General features: G+C 42.8%; 1 protein-coding gene across 3 annotated transcripts in view; it reads right to left on the bottom strand.

Moving 5' to 3' along the window:
• Positions 1-11364, bottom strand: part of ZZZ3 (zinc finger ZZ-type containing 3) — a 56640-nt gene extending 45276 nt beyond the window's left edge. For 2 of the 3 annotated variants that reach the window (XM_054638093.2, XM_077182378.1), the window contains exon 1: positions 11227-11364. The gene's annotated coding sequence lies outside the window, so the exon portion shown is untranslated. Of the gene's footprint in view, positions 1-10770; positions 10860-11226 lie in introns of those variants that run through there. The other variant, XM_077182377.1, reaches the window with a different exon arrangement.
• Between the last annotated feature and the right edge of the window lie 4168 nt (positions 11365-15532).

Here is a 15532-nt window from a genome sequence, read left to right as displayed (position 1 = left end):
TCTTTACAGAAATGTCTATCAGAAGACTTTCCTGAGCACTAATAGCTGATTTCAAGTCAGGGTTGGGCTTTTTTGCATAAAGTTCTTTTATTCTTATGCATTACTTCACATTCCTAACAATGAGTTTCTATTTTAATGCCCATTTGCTCAGTTTTTTGAGATTCTTCTGACTCAAGACAGTGGTGAAATAAAGAGTCATCAGATTTGTATCACCACAAGACTAGAGAAAGGGTTTTCTTCTGCAATCACTGAAATAATATTATTGAAATATCACTATCAGTATTTATAAAAATTGAAATTACCATCTTCTAAACATCTGCCTATTTTGACTTAAAATGCCCCTCTTAAATTACATGCCAGCTAACGTGGGCACTGCTTCCTTTCTGAGTTCTGCATGCATACAGTTTGGATGATCCTTGCTCAATTGAGGAAAGTATTAAAACTTTTTTTTAATTGCTCTAAGTGATAAGAAAGGAGCACCTCTGCAATGTATGTGTATTTAAACAACCACTATGGAAATAAAAATGCAAATCCATGTGTGAGACACCAGGATCATAATTAAAAATACGTTGGTGAGTCCAGGGGCCTATGTCAAAGGTTACCCATCCATCAACAATGAAGGTTACAAAGACAGCAAACAGCTTATTTACAGACTGAACCCTCTTTCAGCAGCTGGCCTGACTTCCAAAGGTTTTCACTGTCACTCCAAGAGGGTAACTCTCATAAGGATCCTGTCATTTTGCATCTGAACTACTGCAATGGTCCTTTCTCTGCCCCTGCTCAATTACATCCATTTAGATACTTCCCAAAAGAGCATTTCCTTCTTTATTGTTATGTCCAAGACACCACTTTCCCTCCACCTTCCTATCACAGCAATCAAAACCACACCCATCAACATTCCCACTCCTTTATCAACAGGGTGGATTCACAGGCTGGTGGTGAGCCTTCAACCATTCTCTCTTTAATTTTGCAACAAGACTTCCCAGGTGAGGTTTCATTTACCATTAAGTGATTTAATCTACAAAAAGAAGCAATCCCACTCGCCTGTAACTCAGGCACATCATTCCTATTTTTCCCATGCATTTGCTTTTGTGTTCAATCCAAGCTCACAGTGAGCTGATTTGGAAATCACAAGTCCCTACAAAAGAGCCATTTTTGTTCTAGTTTAGCTTCCTAGACAGGCTCACTGTAATGGTGAAATAAGCACAGGTGCCAGTGGAAAACAGGGCCCACGACTTTGCATTTGGTGACAGACAGTCCTTGGATCAGGTTTGCTGTAATGTGAAGCCCTTCTCTCAGGCTCTCCCTCATGCTTTGTAAGCCTAAGCAGCACGAGTGCTCCTCTTATCTTGGAATTCTAAACTTCCATGCTGAGGACAGAAGAGTTTTCTAACTGATGCACAGGACTAATTCCAGCAGGTTATTGTTTCCATCTATATATAGTGCCCAGCTATAACCTTTATTATTCTGGAATTGTGAATGCTGGGGAAACATTCTTCATGTCTGTTTCCACACAGCAGAGGTCACAGCATCGTGTTTTACTCTATTTTCATTCTGTTAACTGTTCACTTTAATATAAATCTGTTAAAACTCTATTGAAAACTTAACTGAAATCCAGCTGATGTAAGTCTTCACTAACAGAATCTCAGGCACAAAAGAGAGGCACCTGAGGGGAAAAAAATCCCTGCAAACTTGCTGTATTCTTATTTGTTACTGATTCAAACCCCTGATTCAAACATTTCATCATTAAAAGTATGGTCAGTGAAGGTCAAAAAAGCAATAGCTGTCCACACTTCAACAGAAGCTGATTTCTAAGTATTAGAAAAGCAAACTTTCCTTTCAAGGCAGTTGCAGGAGTGAACCAAGCAGGGAAGCCATGCTACAACCCACACAAAGGAAGGGCACATTTAAAGGAAGAGAAGCAAACAGAACTTAAACTGGAGCTCATGCCACGTGTGCAAATCAGGCCTGCTGACAGAACAGACAGGATGAGAAGAAATGCCCACATGATTATTTGGTACAAGTCATATAACAAAGCTGCAGTGACACATGAATCCAAACTGAAAATGGTACCAAGAATATCACACAGTAAGCTTCTCCAGAGCTCTCCTGTTTCTCACAATCTCCTGACTTTTTGGAATGGTTTCTTCAAGGGAATTTCTCTGGCCAAGTAAATACAGACATACAACAATCTTAAAAGTTTTTTAAAAGAGTAGCTGATCTAACTGCAACTAATTCAATTATGAAATACACCCTAAAAGCAGAACACAAGGTCTGAGCACCAGAGTTACCTCTCAAGTGGAAAATCAATGAGACATGAGTCACACTGGATAAAATAATAGTAACTGGCCTGCTTTTACCTCCAGAACCCAAGAGAGGCAAAAAATTCTCTCTATATATTCAGAATTCTGATCAAAGAAAAAAAATAACCTTAGTGCTTCTGGGCTGGAATCAACCAGAGATGTTTTCAGATCAGGAGAGATGTAACTGAAATTCATCAATATTAAGAAGAAATTTGTTACCTGTAATGTTGGTGAAGGTTTCTGGATGGTTTCTTTTGAGGTGCAATTAGAACAACAACAGAAGATTTCCTATCAAGATCTTAACAGCAGCAAATCTGTTCCTGTACACATCTGAATGGTCCTGACAGCAAACTGTACTCCAAAAAGCAACCCATTTATGAGAATAGAAGATTCTCAAGGATTTGCAAAATTCACTTTGGTTCAACAATTCAGATCTCCAAAATACATCCAAAATACAGTCAAGAAATCTGAAAAAGACAGACTTCACTTTGAGATGGGGGAGGTGTGGGCAGTTTTATTTGCACTAGGACATCATACAAGGAGTGAGTGCTTCTCATTGTCCTTTTCAGCACTGGCTGTCAGAGAGCAGATATATGAAGAACCTTTTTCATCTGAAGTATTTTAGGAATCCTCTTAACAAAGGATCACTGAATTCCCATGATCCAGAAAAACTCTCACCTGACCTCACTTAGGAGAAATTATGTAACTACACTTTATTCTGTTAGAAACCACTTCCTCACAGGTGCATTTAAAACTATCCACGCACATGAAAAGTAATTGCACTGTAGCAGCCTCTACAATAATACTGTGAATAAAGATTTTTTGTCAGTCTGCTTTTTTTAGAATGCACTGAATATAGCAGAATTTCCAGAAAACTGATGCAATAAACACCACAATTCCACTGAAAATAAAACACTGGTTAAAAATAAAAAACCCCATAAGCTATACTGGCTTCTCATTTCGCCTCTTTTCCCAAAATTAAATAAATAAATAAACAAAACCAGAAATGTTGACAAGTAGGGATTTAGAAGACCTGAGAACATCTAGTTAGCTTTATTTTTCCTGAAGTCTAGCTTTTAAGGAAACCTCCAAAGAACAGTGCTGGCAGTATAGCAAGGCACAGAAATATTGTCAAATCTTTTCAAGTGACAATTAGATTAGTTACTAACAAAAGCAATACAATCATGTATCCCTAACCACTAAAACCTGCTGCTAGTTGCACTCTGACTTTTAGAGACATGTACACAGAAAGCACAAGTAAATGAAAAGAAGGTAATGAGTGGAATACATGTACTAATATATTCTAATTTCAAAATTATTAATAAGATACAATTTTTGAAGTTGCCTTTTTTTTTTTTTTACATTGGAAATAGGAAAATAACCCAAAGCAAAGAAACCATGGCATCTGCTGAAATGTTCTTTAGCCAGTCACCACCTATACACCACTCCAGTCACTCTGCAGGAACTGCTGCTCCAAACTCCAGGTTAAAGCAGCCTTTTCCAGGCTGCTCTGCCTGACAATTGCACCTCAGTTCCAGCTCCTCAGGTGGAGCTCAGGGAATAGGTGCATCTGCCTCTGCCTAAGACTTAAGCCTTTGTGCCCTTACTACATGAGATACCATGATCCCTTTATAATAGGCTACAAAAAAGCCTCTGTACTGCAGTGATACATAGAAGGAAAATCCCTGGAAGATATAAAATACTTGAGAAAAGGAACAAATCCTTTTCTGACATCAGTCTAATATGGTGAACAGTGTTTGCATTCTTCCTTTATTGATTTCCAGGTTTATATAAGCAAACACTACACTAGGATCTAAAACCAGTGCCCTGCCAGCAACACTTTGTTTCTTGATGGTTTAGTCACAATTTGCCATCAAGTATAACAAAGACAATGCTGATAGCCTGTGCAGTGAAAGTACACATAAACTTTAATCCAGACAAATGGTGAGATGGAAAAATGTACTAAAAGTCTAATTAAAATTAGGCTATAATAGATTGAAAGTATAATTTTATCTAAACTTTCTACACTCTTTTGAAATGGCTGAGAATGTGACATTTGTTTCCCTTTAACCCCTTCCCTAATTCCAGAGCTCAGACATATGTGACACAAAGCCTATCCTTCACTTGCCCTTAACCCTGAGGCAGCTTTGTCAAATATCAAAAATCAGAAATGCTTGAACAAGGTCACATGGGATGTAGGCAGTTGATTTTGAATAGAAAAAACGCAGAATAAGGCATTAAACTGAATTTAGTTCAAAAAATTCTATCAAATTGTTCAGTACTTTCAACTCTAAAAAGCTTTATAACTCATTTGTAACAAGGTTATCTCTTCCAGTTTAATCCAATATTTTTAAATCACCCAAAAGAGTCCCAAAGGAGAAATTTTGTATAAAACTAAGATATGTAGTAGACAAGGCACATTTCTGTTCAAGCTTATTTATATTGCTATTACATAGCAATGGGCATGAAAGACTGAAATCTATTCCTAATACATGGAACATAAACTGATTTTAAATAACAATATATTTATATAACAAACCCTTCAGGAACCTTAAGACTCGATCAGTGGTGATTAACCCCCAACATCCATGTCTCAGATATTTACTGTCATCTCGATTTTACAGAGAGGTGAAGCTGCATGGTGTGCTCTGTTTCAGAGCCTGGAATGCACCTGACTCCCTGGCTCATTAGAATTTATCTTCTGAGCTTTGCTTCTCTTGAATAAAGTCTTCTGAAAGACTTTGATTCTAGCTCACTTGCTTTCTTTTGGATCACTAAAACCACCTAAAGGCAAGTCAAAGATACTAAATCTACAATGAAAGCTCTATTAAAGTTACCTTCAATATTACATTACAGACGGCTTTAATAAATACTTTATAAAAAACCTTTAATGAATATATTTGATAGAGGGTTTTTTACTAAATCTTGCAACTGTTACATCACTAATTTTTTTCTTCACCATGTTGTTTTGTTGTTTTACTCTTTTAAATCATGGCCAGCAATATTACAAAAATCTAAAAATGACCAGAGATCTAATGCTAAAAAGTCATCTTATCTCCTATGCCAAGGACAGAAAACTAAACTTCAATCCCCTCTAAAAGGAGGTTATTTAACCTTTTCTAGAGCACTTTCAGCAACAGATATCCCATTACTTCCCTCAGATACATAACCCTGTGATTATCTGTCCTGGATAGATAATCTTTCCTGAAGCTGGAAAATTTTCCCTGACATCAAGATCTCTTCTAATGCTCCTCAGGACTATTATTTCTTCTCCCACCTAGAGAGAACAGTTTATTACATTATTCTCTGCTGCAAACTTTGTTACCACATTTGAAGCCTATTATTATGTCTCCCCACCTCTGCTCAAGACTAAACAAGTACAATTCTTTCAGTCCTTTCTCAAAGGTCATTATTGCAACTCTTCTCTAAATACTCTCAGCTGGTCCAAATCTGTTGGAAGCAGAGTAACAAGAACAGAGACACTGCATTATCTGGGGCGTTCCACTGAGGCTGCAGAGCAACTTCCCCCTCACATGCAACAATCCTGTTCATGAATCCCAGTGAGATCCTGGCTTTCACAGAATTGTCACGACTCCACTGTGTTCATTTTGTGATACAGCTGCTTATTTACACAACTGTTGCCCAGCCAAGTGTTTCTCATATTTGAATTGACTATTTCTACCCAGAGGTACTGTTTTGTGTTTCTGTTTACTGAACTGCATGCTATACAGTTCAGGTCATTGATCCAGTTTTCCAAGACTATTTTACACTAATGCTTACAGTCACTCCCAGATTTGTCCTGCCCAGGCAATTAGTAAATCTGCTTTGTTCTATCACCCAGGCCACAAACCAAAAAAATCACCAGGAGTAAATTCATAAAATACAACTGCAAAAGACACACCCATGCCTTCAATCTCCAATGTTCTTAGAACATTTATTTAATAAGCAATTAAGCAGCATGGCAGAACTCCTCTGACAGTATCTATCTTTGGTGCTTCAGATTCCTTGGCTGTGGAGATAACATTCCTAACTTCAACACCACTGTGCAAGCAGAGTATGTTTCAAACACAAACATACACAGGAGGCTCTGTCACTCTCCTCCCTCTTTAATTCATTTCTGTGTGGCACAGTAACCCAGTTGCACAGCTTCTCCAATTTGCAATTTGGGCTCCCTGTTTTTCCTCCTAAGCTAGAGATTCTTCAATTCACACAAAAAACCCCGCACCACTAGCTCTGAAAAATTCAGCTCTCATGGACATATATATATGCTAATAAAACTAAAATATCAGTAAAAAGCAGGATGATATAATTTATGTACCAACAGGTAAACTCTCAGGAACACCCCCTTCCTCTCTGACTTTCAAATTTTCTAACTTAAGTGTTTTAAACAAAATCAATCATCCTTCCGAGGCAAAAAAAATCAGCTACTTCTCATGACAAGATACTATTAAAATCCCACTTCTCTGCTACTAAGATATAAAGATGAGCTTTTACACTTCTTACTGATACTTGGTCAGCACATATGCACCCCCCAAAAAACCAAATACTTGTGTTTAAATACTGTACTTAAATCTGAACTACTAGCAACATCTTTAAAATCTTGGACAATCAAATTGTCTATCTTGCCCACATTCATATTCCTTTGTCCTGTGATGAGGTTCAAAAGACCAGAAAAACTGGAGAGCAGCTAATAGCAATCAAAACCACTGCTACAAGGAGAATCAACTCTTTTCTGAAGCAACAAGAGACAAAGCAGTCAGCTGTATGCAAAGCAAAAATACTGAAATTCAGTATTAGGCAAAACTTTACCATGGGGTGAGTGATGGAGCTGCTGAAACAAGCAACACAAGGAGGAGCTCTGCCACCAGAGGGAATGATCCCAATATATTCCAAGGGCAGGGGACTGGACTCACTGAGCTTTATGTTTATCTGTGTTTAACTGAATTCATTATTAGCATCAAAACACTGAAGTAACTCTAAAGAACAGTTACTGTAAGTTAAGCTACTAAGCTTTTGGACAGATGATACAACCAATTGCCTGTATGAGGGAAAGTAATTAAATGCAAACTGTTAACTAATACTCCAATTTTGAACACAAACCATATAAATCAACCTACAAACCCTAAGTATTTTGATTACAAAGCTGCACTCCATAAGGGAATCTTTTTAAAGGTCTTTTTGTTTGAAACACAAGTGTCCAATAAGAACACACCATTTAATGTTCAGTTCTGCACTTCTGAAGTGTCTCTTAGAGTTACTCAAACAGAAGGAAGGTTTTCAGAAAACTGCAACTACCATGATGGTTCTTTTACAACCACAGCAGTTTGTCAACCACAAACTATATTTACAGTGTTCTTAAAACTGGAACAATATACCCATATACCCTTAAGTGTTAGAGTAAAGTTTACCAGGACCAAATTCTCATCAGCAGCAGCATGACTGACAGCAAAGAACACTTAATTTGGAAACTTAAAAAAAAAAAAGCCTCACTACAGAAGTGAGAAAGTTTCTCAGTTCTGCAACTTCACTCACGCCTACAGAAGTGGCAGAATTTTTCTTCTTCAAGGTTTTTAAGGACAAGGTCTACAAATATCTGTCTGGAATAATACAATTTGTTTTAAACCAACCTGAGAGAAAGGGAACAATAGGTCCTACAGTACTGCATTTCTAGAACTGCGAGTGCAAGCTCTATATATGGATGCAAGTGCCAAATACTTGATGAATAAATTCTCTCTTGCAAATTTGGTTCCTTATGACCAGAGAGACCTATATCATTAGTTCCCACACAATTCCAAGACTTTGGAAAAACCAAAACAAAGCAAACCTCAATAGATTAGTCCTAGACATCTTAAAGAGGGGTTGGGAAATGTGAAAGATAATTTAAAAGAAGAAAAAAACCCAAAACAAAACAAGAAATAAAAGCACAACTGGAAGCAGGGCAGACTGCAAAGACTTCTGTTCCAGCTTCCCCAGTACTTTTAGAAATGTTAAGAATTTCTTATTTCCCTTATCAGAAAAGAGCAGAGTATAAGTCTTTCCACTTTGTATCAACCACACAACTATTATTGATCAGAAGTCAACCTAAGTACCTAGAATGATCTGAAGAACCAGTCACAGACAAATGGACCAAAAAACCCAAGCAACCAACCAAAAAAACCCCACAATAACTTCAATCTCCTGAAAATACTGTGAGTGTAAAGCCTTCATTCTGTAGGAGACTAAGGACAGCATATCTCACTATGTAATCTCACTACACAAGTATGTTAGAAACACTGATAAACATCAGAGCAGTCACATGCTGTTCAGCTGTACAACAAAAGCCCTTATTAGGACACATTCCCAAATTCTGTGAAATAAAGATCTAGTTATTTTTGCACATTAAATCCATAATAACATCAAGGCAAAGAATCCCATTTGCTATTTCTCTTTTTCCAGAACAGTTCAAAATGATGAGACAAGACACACGATTGAGCTCCATCACTAAATACCTCAATAATTAAGCTATTTAATACAGCCTCTCACTTAGCAATTATACACTTGGAGTATGCAAGGCAAAGGAAATATCATTTCACTTAACAGTGGTACAACTGAGAATTGCAACAACTACCTATGATAGACTAAACACCAGAAACAGAAATGATCAGCAGTATTTCAATGTAAGGTCATTCACTGCTGCTCCTTACTGACACACACAGTTGCACAGCATAACACTCCTCACAAAAAGCCTTTAAATTCAAGCCTGTAAATTCAAAGCACAGAATTTTTCTGTGGAATAAACATGACAGTGCTGGAAAAAGCCTGAAAGCAAAGTTGTTTAGGTTCTTAATGACTTGCTAGAAGTCACACACACATCAAACTGACTTAACTGTAAGCCCTTCTAAGGTAATGGGAAGTTTCTTCACTTGAGTGACAATTTTCACCTGATAGTTGTTTTTTTGAACATTTTTCCAACATACTCTTTAAAGAATGCATTTTTCTCCCCTGCTGTTTAACACACACCACGTTTTTTTCCCTTACACTTTTTTCCACTTCTGATTAAGCAAGTATTACTACTATTAATGCAAAAGACAGTACAGTAAGATTGAAGATACTTGAAAACAAACTACAACAGCACTTTGTCAACTTCTTTTCTCAGAAGTTACACTTGCTTATGTAAAGAATCCCATTTTCCTAATCCCAAACCTACCAGTCCCTACTAGATGACCAGTCCTTGGAGCAGCTAGCATGGGAAGCTAGTATCCAATCACAGGTTAGAAATACACCCAAAAAGCATGTTCTTAAGAGGTTGCACAAGTCAGTATTTAATGTAAAATACAGGGTACACGTAGAGCTTCACTTAAAAGCCTCAGTAAACAATTGCTATGCAGTGATTAGTACAGTATAATGATAATATCAATGGAAAACATGCAAATATATGTACAACCATGGAAGAACTACTAGCTTTTTTAATAACTGGAAGCATATTTACAAAATAAAATTTGGAGCATCAAAGCCTCAAAAACATATCCTTTAAAAAAATTTAGTCTCTGTTATGTGATAGCCTAGAACCAGATTAGCAAAATACTCCAAGACTACAAAACCTGCCAATGTTACTGGATAAAAACAAGGACAGAATACAAAACACCATAAGGAAGAAGAAGAACCATATGCTCTCCCTTAAAAGAGATCAGGATTAGGAGACAAAGGGAATATTGCTGAGCTGGGACACTTGGATACGACTGGAATAATTTTTCTAAATAGAAGAGAAAACAGAACTGCATGTTACAAGTTTGTGCTGAAACAGGACATATATCAAAGCCTCCATCTAGAGCAGACTTGGGACGTTCAAGAGCTCTCTTTCGGAGCTCTGCATCCTCAACCATCAGCGCCCCTGTCCCTGCGGGGCAGGCACCGCTTGGGCTGCCCAGCAGAACCCCGGCCGGGAGCGGGGCACAGCCCGGGCAGGGGCGCGGGGCAGGGGCGCGGGGCAGGGGCTGCGGGGCAGGGGCGCGGGGCAGGGGCGCGGGGCAGGCCGACACAGCGGGACACTGCCGGGGGCCCGGGGCTGCGGGGTGGCCGAGGAAGGACCCAGGAGCCCCGGCTGTGAACTGGGGCCGGCAGCCAGGAGAGGGCACGGCCGGGGCAGCGCGGGGAGCTCGGGGACAGGCGGTGCGGGGGTGGCACGGCGGGGGCACGACCCGAGGCGCTCTGTGGGCACCCGCGGCTGGCGGGCCGCGGGGACGGAGCAGCGCGGGGGAAGCGGCGGGACGGGGAGAGCCCGAGGCGGGGGAGGAAAGGAGGGGGCGGCCGCGGGGCAGGCACGGGGTGATGTGAGGTGAGGCGGGGCAGGGCCGGGGCGGGGGGGAGGAGGCGGCGGCGCGGAGCCAGTGGCGCTCCCTGGGGCGCGCGCCCCGCCCGCTCCCGAGAGCCCGTTCCGCGGCGGGAGGGGCGGCGGGTCCCGGTCCCGCCCCCGGCCCGGTACCATTACCCAGCGCGCCCAGCGCCGCCGCCATCCCGCACCCGGCCCGCTCCCGCGGGAGCCGCGCGACCTCGCGAGACTTCCCGCCTGCCTTCCTTCCCCGCCCGCCCCTGCCCCCGCCTCCCGCGGCCCGGCCCGCGCGCGCACCGTGCCCGCGCGCGGCTCAGACACAACATGGCGGCCGCGGCGCCGCGCACGTGCCCCGGGGCCGCCGCGCCGGGCGCGCGCACACGTAAAGCCGGGGGGGAGGCGGGGCCGCCGCGCACGCGCAGGAGGCGCCACCGCGGGCCAGCTGATTCGAACGGGGCGCGCGAGCCGCCACCTCCTCCCCGCACGCGCTGGTCACGTGGGGGCTTCCCCCGCTCGCTCCCTCCTCCTCCTTCCCCCTCCCCGCGCGGGTTCCGTACTCGCCGCCGCCCGGGGCCCCCCCCCGCCCCTTTCCCCGGGGCCGGGCCGGGCCCTCACCTGGCGCCCGCTCCTCGGCGCGGCCGGGCCGCGCAGCCCCGCTCGCTCCCTCCGTGCCGCCCGCACCAGGCGGCGGCTCCGCACAGCGCCTGCTCCCCTCAGCGCGGCGGCGGCTCCTTCCGCTTCCTTCCCCTCCCCCCCGCGCTGCGGCGGGACCCGCTCCCTGCAGCTCCCCCTGCCGGCGGAGCGCGGCGGCGGCGCGGGCCGGGAGCGCAGCGCGGCCGGGCAGGTGTCAGTCTCTCTGTCTGTCTGTCTGTCTGTGCGCCGGGGCGCCCCGAGGGACGGGGACAGCTCCGCCCGCGCGGGCGGCGGCAGCGGGACGGCGGGCGGCTCCGGCACAGCCGCCGGCAGCGCGGGAACGCTCCAGGGCTGCCGGGACGCGGAGCGCGGCTCGGGGGCAGAGCTCGGCTGGCTGGAGGCGATCCTGCCCCCAGTGCCAGCTTCGTGCCCCCAAAGCGGGGCTGCTCGGTTCGCAGCTCCAGAATAATTTCCACCACGGTGTCCCGACTGAGCTCAAGCTGTGCCGCAAGAAAATGCTCCGTGGGGTACTCCTGTCCTCAGGGTTATGACTAAATATTAATCGATTGTGCTTTCAAATTTCTTCCTGTAGTGCTGCTTGGTTCTTAGCCCACCGGTGTGCGATCACCAAGAATTACTACTACCTTCCGCCCACAGCCTGTTCTAATACATCATTTACCTGTACTCCTACAGAGACAACAAAACTACTGTCTGTCTCTGACTATTCTTGAACTTCTCATTGCTTTTTTCCTGAAACACCACAGTTAAAATGCATTTGGAAGAGTTTTGTGTAGACAAGAAACACAGAGACTCACGTTTTCTGTTAAATGCTAATGAAATTTAAAAAACCTTTCTCTTAATAATAATTAACATTTCTAGATTGCTGGAAAATCCTTAGGTAAAACAGTTGTCTGTAACAGAGTTAACTATTGCAGAATATTTTCAGTTGCTTTTAAAGGTAGCTAGTGACTGTATTCAAGTGATACTTTTCTAAAGAAAGCACATTTAATAAAATCCTAATTATCCAAATTGCAAGTCTAGTCATACAGACACATTCCTTCCTTCAGAGTCTGCAGAAAAACCTCAGCACCCTCCCAAGCAGTTCTCACTTTTCCCTACGTCTTGCTGACTTGGAAGTCTTCTGTGATCAAATTCAAACCAACAGAAATCCCACGAGAGAGAGAGAGAGAGAGAGGGAATTTTTCTCTGTATTCAGTGCCGCTCTCCTGCAGCCCTGTTGTGCGTGTGCCCGAGCAGGAGCGGTGTTCTCATTACTGCAGGAGCACCTGCGTGCACTAAAGCTCTCTGCCTTGCCATCCATTTAGAAATATGCTCACTTAGCTGAACAGCTGCAATGGCTGAGGATATTATTGCATTGCAGACAAGCCTTAGCGCTTCCACAGGAGAACTGAGGCTTCTGCTCAGCTGCTTCTCAGCAAAATCGATTGGGTGTTTTGATGGTGGGGTTTTTTTCAGATTCCCGTGGCGCTGCAAAGATGCAGTTGAGCAACAGACCTGACCGACTCCAGGGGCTGCTGACACCGGAGGCAGCACTTCCTCCATCCCTGCCCCACAGTCTTTCCTACTGCCCACTCTGCTGCTCATCTACACACACGGTAAATCAGCTGGATTTCCTAAACCAAGAAGCTGTTCCTGTTTCTGGTGTGTTCGTTTTCATCTAGAAATTAAACTCACACCACAGGGCTGACAAGAGCCAGCATGAGAGATGGGGGAGGGAGTGCTGCCAGTAGAGGCGAGGAACCAGGCAATCCTTTGGCACCAGTAACTTTCTGGCAATAGGATTAAACCAGTCCGACTATACTGTAACCACACCCTACACCAGGATTTGCCTTCAATTCACACTTAAATATTAGGTTCTGCCATCTTGCCTAAGAAGCAGCAATGCCTAGTGATGGAAGGTTAACAAAGACCTGTTAACCTGCTAATGGTGGATGTTTGAGGTCATGGTTCCTGCTAATGAAAGGGATACTCCTCAGGCTCTTGCCCCACCTCTGCACCCTCCCTGCTTTTCCCTGGATCTAATCCAGCCATTGTGTACCTACTGTGTAGTTTGGCTCTGTTAACCTTCCAGAGGAAAATTAGCAACATGCAAAGAAGATAAAGCAGCCCATGTGTAATAATGCCTGAGATCAGGTTCACTAACACCTCCACCCAAAAGAATTTACATTAAAACCTGGAGAAACCTGCTTTGTTTGAAACTGCCTGAGGCTCTACATCTACTCGGATGTCCCCACAGTTCAAAATCTTTTTCACCCACTCGTGCTATCCTGCAGCCCCTTCCCTACACAGCAGCTCTGAAATAATTCCTAAGTGTAAAGGAATATACTCCTGCCTAGCAGCACCACGCTGCTTTCTTCAACACATTTTCACTTCCAGTTGGTGTCCCTTGTTCCTCATTTACTCTACCCAAACTATGTCACATCTCCAGTTCTTGTGGCTGCAGCTTCCTCTGTGCTACAGCATCTATCTTTTACCAGTAGCTGGTGGCTGTATTAATTATGGGCACCCTTACATATTACTCATTTATAAGGCAATAATAAATTCTCAGGCTTCATCAATGTTGGTAGTGGAAAAAAAATCCCAAACCACAAAACCCAAACCACAACAAAACCACCCCCTATTCTCATCAGGGGATAACAGCGTTAATGACAACTTTTCATCAAGTTACAATGGGACAAGCTATAAATTAGTAGATCAGACCCCTCCCAAAGCAGCATTTTCTACAAGAGCAGAAGCTTTATATCCCTCCATGTTTGTGGGATGCCTCAGCTCACGTTTGTGCATGGAGAACTGCCAACATTACAAGTTCCAGCTTTGATGAAGCTGTGACACAGCTCCTGCTTTCAGCAGCAACATCACTGTTCCCACCCATCTCAATCCATGAAATTGCTTAATTGCTTCTCCTATTATTAGAGCAGATAATATGTGATTTCTTTTTCCTGACAAAAGATTAATGAAACTCACTCATTGGAACTCAGCACAATTGAGAAGCTGAGCCTAAGGACATCTAGGTTAGTTCTGACAGCTGCTCTGCTCTTTCCCCCATGCCCTCCAAAGAGCATTAACAAGCTATTACTGGTTCCTGCCCCAGCTCTGGTTCAACGGGGCTTATGTCCTTGGCTACAGCTCTGGATCTACACTGGCTCTTCAAGAGGGCATGCAGGACAAGGGAGATTATGGCTCAATTCAGCTCCAGAGGCTTATTTCATCTGACTCAAGCCTTGGACAGTGAGAATTTTCCTAAAGCCAGATTAGGTTCTGTTGGGTCAACTTCCATGGCCCAAACCTAATAAAGCATCCTGGACTGGATGAGAGCTGGCTCAGCACAACCTCTGTCTTAATTATTTCATCACCTCAATAATTTTGTCTGTAGGTACTTTATGGGTGGCACTTTGGAGAAAGAGAAGAAAAAGTACTTGCATTCTTGTAGATAGTTACAGAAGATAAAGTTATTGAAGGATAGTTTTTGTTGAGACAAAAGGAAACAAAAAGAATTAACAAGAGTTAAAACCATTTTCTGCTTGAAAACATGACACATCCTTACACAATCATGTCATGTATTGTTATAGGTCCTCTGTTTTGCTCAGTTCTGCCTGCTCTATTCCCTGGAGACCTCCACATTCTGATTTTTTTCCCCATTAAAGCTACCATATATAAAGAATAAATATGAGAAAGGCTAGATTGCCCTAAGTGAAATGTTTCCACTGGTTTTACCCGAAGCAAAATCCTTTAGAGAAACAATTCTGTTTTGTGTCTAACCTTTAAGAACTATTCTGCCTGAAGACATACTCTACTGATGTATTTAAGTGTGGAATGCCTAGGTTTTATGGTTTTATGTCTTTTTTTTTGGGGGGGGGGGGGGGGTAGCAACAAGGTAGGGGGAAATAAAATTTCAGCTCTTCATTAAAGAGAACTATCTCCAGTCACTGATAAAGGGTAAGTACATTAGACAATTCAGGAGTCTTGCAACCCACACAGATTATTGCAGATTTTACTTTAGTTACTGAAATTAGTCATAGTCCATGCTGAAAAAGCAAGTTACCAATCACAAAAGTTAATTGAATTTTGGAAGTTATTATTCACATTTTCTGTCTGTGTACTTAAAGTAGAGACAATCTAATTCAAATTGGTCTAAGAAGCTGCAGTGAAGTAATCTGATACTTGTTTTTAATAATTGAATTAATTAGACTATTGAGTACTATGCATAAATACCCCTCACATATGAGGTATTCCCATTTAAATGGCTTTTTCTAATTTCAGTAGAGGC

The sequence above is a fragment of the Agelaius phoeniceus genome, chromosome 8, assembly GCF_051311805.1.
Source record: "Agelaius phoeniceus isolate bAgePho1 chromosome 8, bAgePho1.hap1, whole genome shotgun sequence".
Classification (NCBI taxonomy): domain Eukaryota; kingdom Metazoa; phylum Chordata; class Aves; order Passeriformes; family Icteridae; genus Agelaius; species Agelaius phoeniceus.
This window is presented reverse-complemented; position numbering and strand designations above follow the sequence as displayed.